Source organism: Lactuca serriola, chromosome 3 (genome assembly GCF_051521515.1).
Source record: "Lactuca serriola cultivar US96UC23 chromosome 3, Lser_US96UC23_V15, whole genome shotgun sequence".
NCBI lineage: Eukaryota > Viridiplantae > Streptophyta > Magnoliopsida > Asterales > Asteraceae > Lactuca > Lactuca serriola.
The window spans coordinates 59,202,673-59,210,066 of NC_136410.1; positions in this window are offsets into that span (position 1 = coordinate 59,202,673).

The window sequence follows — 7,394 nt, forward strand, 5'->3', positions numbered from 1 at the left end:
TAGTGATGAGACACTAGTAGGTCTGGATGAACCTAAAAGCTACGCGGAAGCCATGGCAGGCCCTGAGGCTGCTAAATGGAAAGAGGCTATGGATAGCGAGATACAATCCATGTATGACAATCAAGTTTGGAACTTGGTTGAGAATGTACCAGGTCGTAAGACTGTAGGGTGCAAATGGATCTTCAAGAAGAAGACCGACATGGATGGTAATGTACACACTTATAAGGCACGACTGGTTGCAAAAGGTTATTCTCAAACTCCGGGAGTTGATTATGATGAAACCTTTTCACCAGTGGCCAAGATAAAGTCTATTAGGGTTCTGTTAGCCATTGTTGCATTTCATGGCTATGAAATATGGCAAATGGATGTCAAAACCGCTTTCCTTAATGGAAAGTTGGTTGAAGATGTTTACATGGTTCAGCCAGAGGGTTTTGTCAGTACAGAGTACCCCAATAGAGTGTGTAAGCTCGAGAAATCCATTTATGGATTGAAACAGGCACCTCGCAGATGGAATCTTTGTTTTGATGAGAAAGTCAAGGAATTTGGCTTTTCAAGGAGTGAAGATGAATCGTGTGTCTATATCAAGGCTAGTGGGAGCATAGTCAGCTTTTTGGTACTGTATGTTGATGACATACTACTCATAGGAAATGACATCCCAACCCTACAGGAAGTAAAGTCCTGGCTTGGGAAGTGTTTCGCTATGAAGGACCTTGGTGAAGCTGCCTATATCCTAGGGATAAGGATTTTGAGAAACAGGAGTAAAAGACTAATTGGACTTAGTCAAAGCACCTATGTGGACAAAGTGTTGAAAAGATTCAACATGCATAACTCCAAGAAAGGTGAGTTACCCATTCAGAGTAATGCCAGATTGAGTAAGACACAAAGCCCTAGTACTGAGGCTGAGATAGCAGAAATGAGTCGACTACCTTATGCTTCAGCTGTAGGATCGATCATGTATGCTATGACATGTACTCGACCTGATGTGGCCTTTGCTTTAAGCATGGTGAGCAGGTATCAGGGGAATCCTGGCAAGGCACACTGGACTGCGGTAAAGAATATCCTCGAGTACCTACTCATAGGAAATGACATCCCAACCCTGCAGGAAGTAAAGTCCTGGCTTGGGAAGTGTTTCGCTATGAAGGACCTTGGTGAAGCTGCCTATATCCTAGGGATAAGGATTTTGAGAAACAGGAGTAAAAGACTAATTGGACTTAGTCAAAGCACCTATGTGGACAAAGTGTTGAAAAGATTCAACATGCATAACTCCAAGAAAGGTGAGTTACCCATTCAGAATAATGCCAAATTGAGTAAGACACAAAGCCCTAGTACTGAGGCTGAGATAGCAGAAATGCATGGTGAGCAGGTATCAGGGGAATCCTGGCAAGGCACACTGGACTGGGTCCTTACCCTCGGTGGGAGTGATGACTTGAGAGTTGTAGGTTATAGTGATGCTAGCTTCCAAACTGATAGGGATAATTTTCGTTCTCAGTCGGGCTGGGTCTTTATCCTAAACGGAAGGGCAATTACTTGGAAAAGTTCCAAGCAGGAGACAGTGGCTGATTCCACTTGTGAATCAGAGTATATAGCAGCAAGCGAGGCTGCAAAGGAGGCTATATGGCTAATGAACTTCATCAGAGACCTTGGAGTTGTACCAGCTATAAAGGAGCCAATGGAGATTTTCTGTGACAGCAATAGTGCGGTTGCCTTAGCCAAGGAACCAAGAAATCACGGGAGATCCAGAAACATTGACAGAAAATATCACCTCATCAGACATCGAATAGAAGAAGGAATCCTCGTGGCAAAGAGGGTATCATCGGATGAGAACCCAGCAGATCCCCTCACGAAGGGACTGAGTAGGGTTAAGCATCTACAGCATGCTCGAAGCATAGGGCTGAAGGATGATATAAGTTTTAGTAGTTAGATAAATTATGAAATTTTTAAAGTGTAATTGACATTAGATGATGAATAAAAGGTGTTTTATTTTTGAGTAAAGTGTTGCTATCTCTTGTCGATCGTTTACTATATTTCGTTTGCATGTTTTGACTTCCAGAATAATTATGATTGGTATATCATATTATTCAAACCTCCACAGTCGGTCATATGTCGGAAGTAGGTATGAATCAAGACTGTCATGATTGGTTGTAGAGGTCTAAGGTGTTGGACATAGCTACAACAATCATGAGTGCTCATAAGTTCTGAGCATTGGACTCAACCCACGCTCACTTGAATCACTTCATGGAATTTTATCTCGAGTGATCGTGAGACGGTAATATCATATAAGTCTTCAAACCTAGAGATATGATTTGTTACTTACGAGTTGGTTATGCATTGATTGTACGAAAACGCATTGGTAACTCGATGTTATAAAACGTGCCTTTGTGTATAATTCAATGAGTGGTAGAACAAACATATGAGTCGAAGTTTATCTGTTCCTTCTAGGATTAGAAGTGATATCTGGGCCCCTCGATGATTTTGTTTTGACCTATGTACCGGGCCCGGTCAGAACTAAATTGATGTGTTCAGTTAAGTTCTATGTCAAACAAATCGGAAATCGGGAAACAAATGTTGGACAATAAGTAAGACCATGTTCCATGTATTTGTCCGGCTGATATCTAGAATAGAGGATTATATGATCACTTATCTTAAATGGCGCGTTCTAGTTCAACAGAGTTTAAAGAGCTACGATTGCTGATCTGTAACATCCCAAAATTTAAGACTAAAAATTTCTTTTAATAAAACATTACGTTAAGTAAATTCATCGTTTTCAAACATAGACAAAGTATTAGTTTCAAAAATACATATTCGTTATCAGAGTAAACATTCCCAGACTGTCTAAACTATGGTGTGTGCCATGCGATCATCCCGAGCTCCATCATCCGCTACCGGAAGTACCTGAAACCAAAACTGAAAACCGTAAGCACGAAGCTTAGTGAGTTTCCCCACCCTACCACATACCATGCGCATAACTGCACACTGCACATACTGGGCCACGCCCTCTATCTAGCTGCAACTAACACATACTGCAAATACTGGCCACGCCCGCTATCCTGGGCCTCGCCCCCTACCTCGGGCCTCGCCCGCTACAACGGCCTCGCCGCTCCAGGCCCCGCCTGTCTTCGAGCCCCGCTCGGATACAGATCTGTTTCACTTAGGCCTCGCCTGTCACAGGGCCTCGCCCACTAACACATAATATAGCACGTAAACATATCACATCACATCACATAATCCAAACACATACTAACGGATCTTGTCCTAAGGCCTCGCCTATTTCTGGGCCCCGCCCTTGTCCTGCTACTGATGAGTCATGGAACCCCGTCCATACTCCTGCTGATAGTGAGGTACGGGCCCAGCCCACCCTCACTCCTTCCCTAACTTGGGCCTCGCCCCTGATCTGCTGCTACTGAGATGTGGAACACCATCCACACTCTGCTATTGGTGAGATACGGGACCGCGCCCACACTCACCTCCCTACCAGGCACATACAAGTATCACACAGACAACAAGTATAAACTATCTCATAAAACATTCCTTGGGCACCCGCCCTCTATCATTGGACCTCGTCCCGAATATCATACTAGCATACTGTGCCTAGGGCTAACCCCCGAGTCTTCTACTCATAATTACATGGGCCGGCATTGTGGCCGTAGACCCATTCATACAAAAAGGGAAACTCACCTGCACTGGCTGATGATCCCACTAGCTGCTGCCCGACCACTCACTGGACTCCTGCTCTACTAGCTTCCCGAGCTATCAATATTAATGCAACACTTAGTCTAATTGACCCCCGACAGTCAACCAAGTCAACTCTGGTCCAAGTCAAAGTCCTGGTCAAAGTCAACCTTCCAGTTCAACCCTACTCGCCGAGTCCACTTACTGACTCGCCGAGTTCTATGCTCAAAGTCCTTCCAATTGCGACTTGACTCGTCGAGTCTACTGATTCCCGAATCCTATCCTGTCCCACTCACTGAGTCCTGGCTCGACTCGCTGACTCGAGTCTTAACTTGAAGGGTTTGGGACCATGCGACCTGACTCGTCGAGTCTAAGAACAGACTCGCCGAGCACAAGGCAATCTTCAACCAACTCGCCGAGTTGTTCATCCGACTCGCCGAGTTCATGCCCATCTTCATCCGACTCGACGAGCTGTTCATCCCACTCGTCGAGTTCATCCTCATCTTCAAGCTAATCGCCGAGTCCACTCGAAGCACTCGCCGAGTCCACTTGGTTCCACATACATGCAGAGGACTTTCGAGCCATGCAGGGACTCCAAACTGTAGATCTACCCTTCCCAAGCCTACTCCTCATGTAAAGTTGCAAACTTTACGTGTAGAGAAGGAGATCTAGGCAAAATGCACCATAAACCAAGGTTTAAGACCAAGAGGCTCCATAATCCACTCAATGGCTGATACTTTACGGGATTCTAAACCAAAACAAGCATGGATCTGAGGTAGCAACCTCAGATCTGGACCTCAAGCTCGAGATTGATCTTAAACATGGCTTAAAAGCCCCAAAACTCATAACCAAAGTAGATGTGGATGAAAGAAGCGACTTATTACCTTCAAGTGCTCTGAAAGGTCCTTCAACTTTGGATTTGCTGTAGTTCCTTGAAGCCTCAATGATTCCATCCCTCCTTCTTCCTTCAAATCACCCTCAAAATGGCAAAGAGCTTGAATAAGCAACAATGGCGGTTTAAGGTTCGTATTCTGGGTTGGAGAGGCAGTAAAGGAGCCCTAGAAAGAAGAATGAGATGTTTAAATAGGCTCCAAGCCCCGGATTTAGGGTTTTCCTCGCACAGACCCTACTCGCTGAGTTGGTCACTTACTCCTCGACTCGGATCCCGCTGGGACTCGTCGAGTTCCTCCTTGGACTCGCTGAGTCCCCCTTAATTTTAGGGTTTCCTTTACTTTCTTGGCTTTCAAAACTTTGGGTGTTACAACTCTCCCCCACTTAAACTAAACTTCGTCCTCGAAGTTTGCTATGGTCCACCGCCTGCGGTCTGCTTTCAATATCCCAACAATTATTCCGACTAACATCAATCCTTGCAGGTAATCACCTCGGGTCAACCCTGACCCTGAACATCCTGGAACACAACTTACTCAACCGACAATCCTTCTGGTACCCTCTGAATACCGCACTGAACCGATAGGGATTCACCCCTCCTTTCCTTGCGCGATTTCCTTGCCTCCCTAAGGCAACGCTCCAAAACTAACTATTCCCGCTGCCGCTGTGAAGGTCCTATCCTTCACCAACTCCATCACTCTTGCTACTACCAGCACGGGTCATCACTGTCAGTAACCACTGACACTCCTCTCTGCCACAACTTGGTGCCGAGCACCTCTCGATCAACCAACTGAATTCCCACCATATGTTGCATACTCGCACTGACACTGACTGGAAATTTTGTTGTTCCTCATCCGTCTTCCGGATGTACTGAGACCACCCTGGTCCCTACCAAGCTATCAATTCCTAGGTTACCGGCTCCCACCGATCGCTGACCCATCACAACTCCTAGTCGTTCTCAGTGACTTCCAAAGGAACTTCGACCACCTATCACTGCTCAATCTATCGTGCCATTCCGGCGCCACAATCCAAGGATCCTCGATCCCCTATCTCGACACTAAGGTCCTTACCCGGTCCCACTTGTGCTGCTAAAACTCTCGGGCCTCGCCCACGGGTCTCACCCAACCATACTACTGAGCAACCCTGCTCTCAAGACTCACCTACACTGCTAATCTCATACGGGCCTCGCCCACGGGTCTCACCCGACTGTATCCTGGAGCGGCCTCTCCCAAGGTCTCACCTTTCTAGGGCTATACAGGCAAACTCCCTATCATTCTCATCCACTACCCATTCCTGATCCCTACCTGATCACTAAGAGATAAGGGCCTCGCCCCAACTCCGCTGACGAATCTACTAAGGGATGCTACGGCTTACCCGTAGACTTACATCACCATCCATTGCTGACTGCTAGTGAATGCTACAGCTGCCCCGTAGTCTTACAACACTTCCACCACTGATTGCTAACATGATGGCACCCATGTGCCACTAGCTTTCAAGATCCTTATTCCGACTCCCACGAGTCCTTCGGGCGATTCACAACCTGAATTCCCATCCACGTACTAACCATCACCATCGTACGCGCTAGCTGCCGGGGAGTTTCTCAAACTCCCAATCCTGAACCCTCAAACCATCAAACACTGAACTACTTCTTTTCCTTCTCTGAGGTCACGTACTCATTCTGGGTCTGCGTGCTCCTCTCTAGGCACACCCGGAGGATTCTCCCCCACTTTGATCCAGCTTACCCCTTGCTGCTCAAAACTCAAAAGAGATCCCGATCTTTACCACCATTCCATAACCCATCTACTGAGGAACCCAAGCCCGCCATAGCTAGGGATTTAACCAGTCCATCTCAATCACTATACCACTCCGAACTAACGAGATGTACCAAATCCCTCCTAAGCATGCTACAGTTACTGCATCCTTCGAAACCTTCTTCAATAAAGCACATCCCCTAACTACCATACAAATATCCAAGGTATGCAGATGGCATATAACTCGATCACAATCAACCACTCAAAAATAACATACTTTTACCGATAATGATGCAGAACCATAACAATAAAATCATGCACAAATAAAAGAACTGAAAACCGTAAGCATGAAGCTTAGTGAGTTTCCCCACCCTACCACATACCATGCGCATAACTGCACACTGCACATACTGGGCCACGCCCTCTATCTAGCTGCAACTAACACATACTGCAAATACTGGCCACGCCCGCTATCCTGGGCCTCGCCCCCTACCTCGGGCCTCGCCCGCTACAACGGCCCCGCCGCTCCAGGCCCCGCCTGTCTTCGAGCCCCGCTCGGATACAGATCTGTTTCACTTAGGCCTCGCCTGTCACAGGGCCTCGCCCACTAACACATAATATAGCACGTAAACATATCACATCACATCACATAATCCAAACACATACTAACGGATCTTGTCCTAAGGCCTCGCCTATTTCTGGGCCCCGCCCTTGTCCTGCTACTGATGAGTCATGGAACCCCGTCCATACTCCTGCTGATAGTGAGGTACGGGCCCAGCCCACCCTCACTCCTTCCCTAACTTGGGCCTCGCCCCTGATCTGCTGCTACTGAGATGTGGAACACCATCCACACTCTGCTATTGGTGAGATACGGGACCGCGCCCACACTCACCTCCCTACCAGGCACATACAAGTATCACACAGACAACAAGTATAAACTATCTCATAAAACATTCCTTGGGCACCCGCCCTCTATTATTGGACCTCGTCCCAAATATCATACTAGCATATTGTGCCTAGGGCTAACCCCCGGGTCTTATACTCATAATTACATGGGCCGGCATTGTGGCCGTAGACCCATTCATA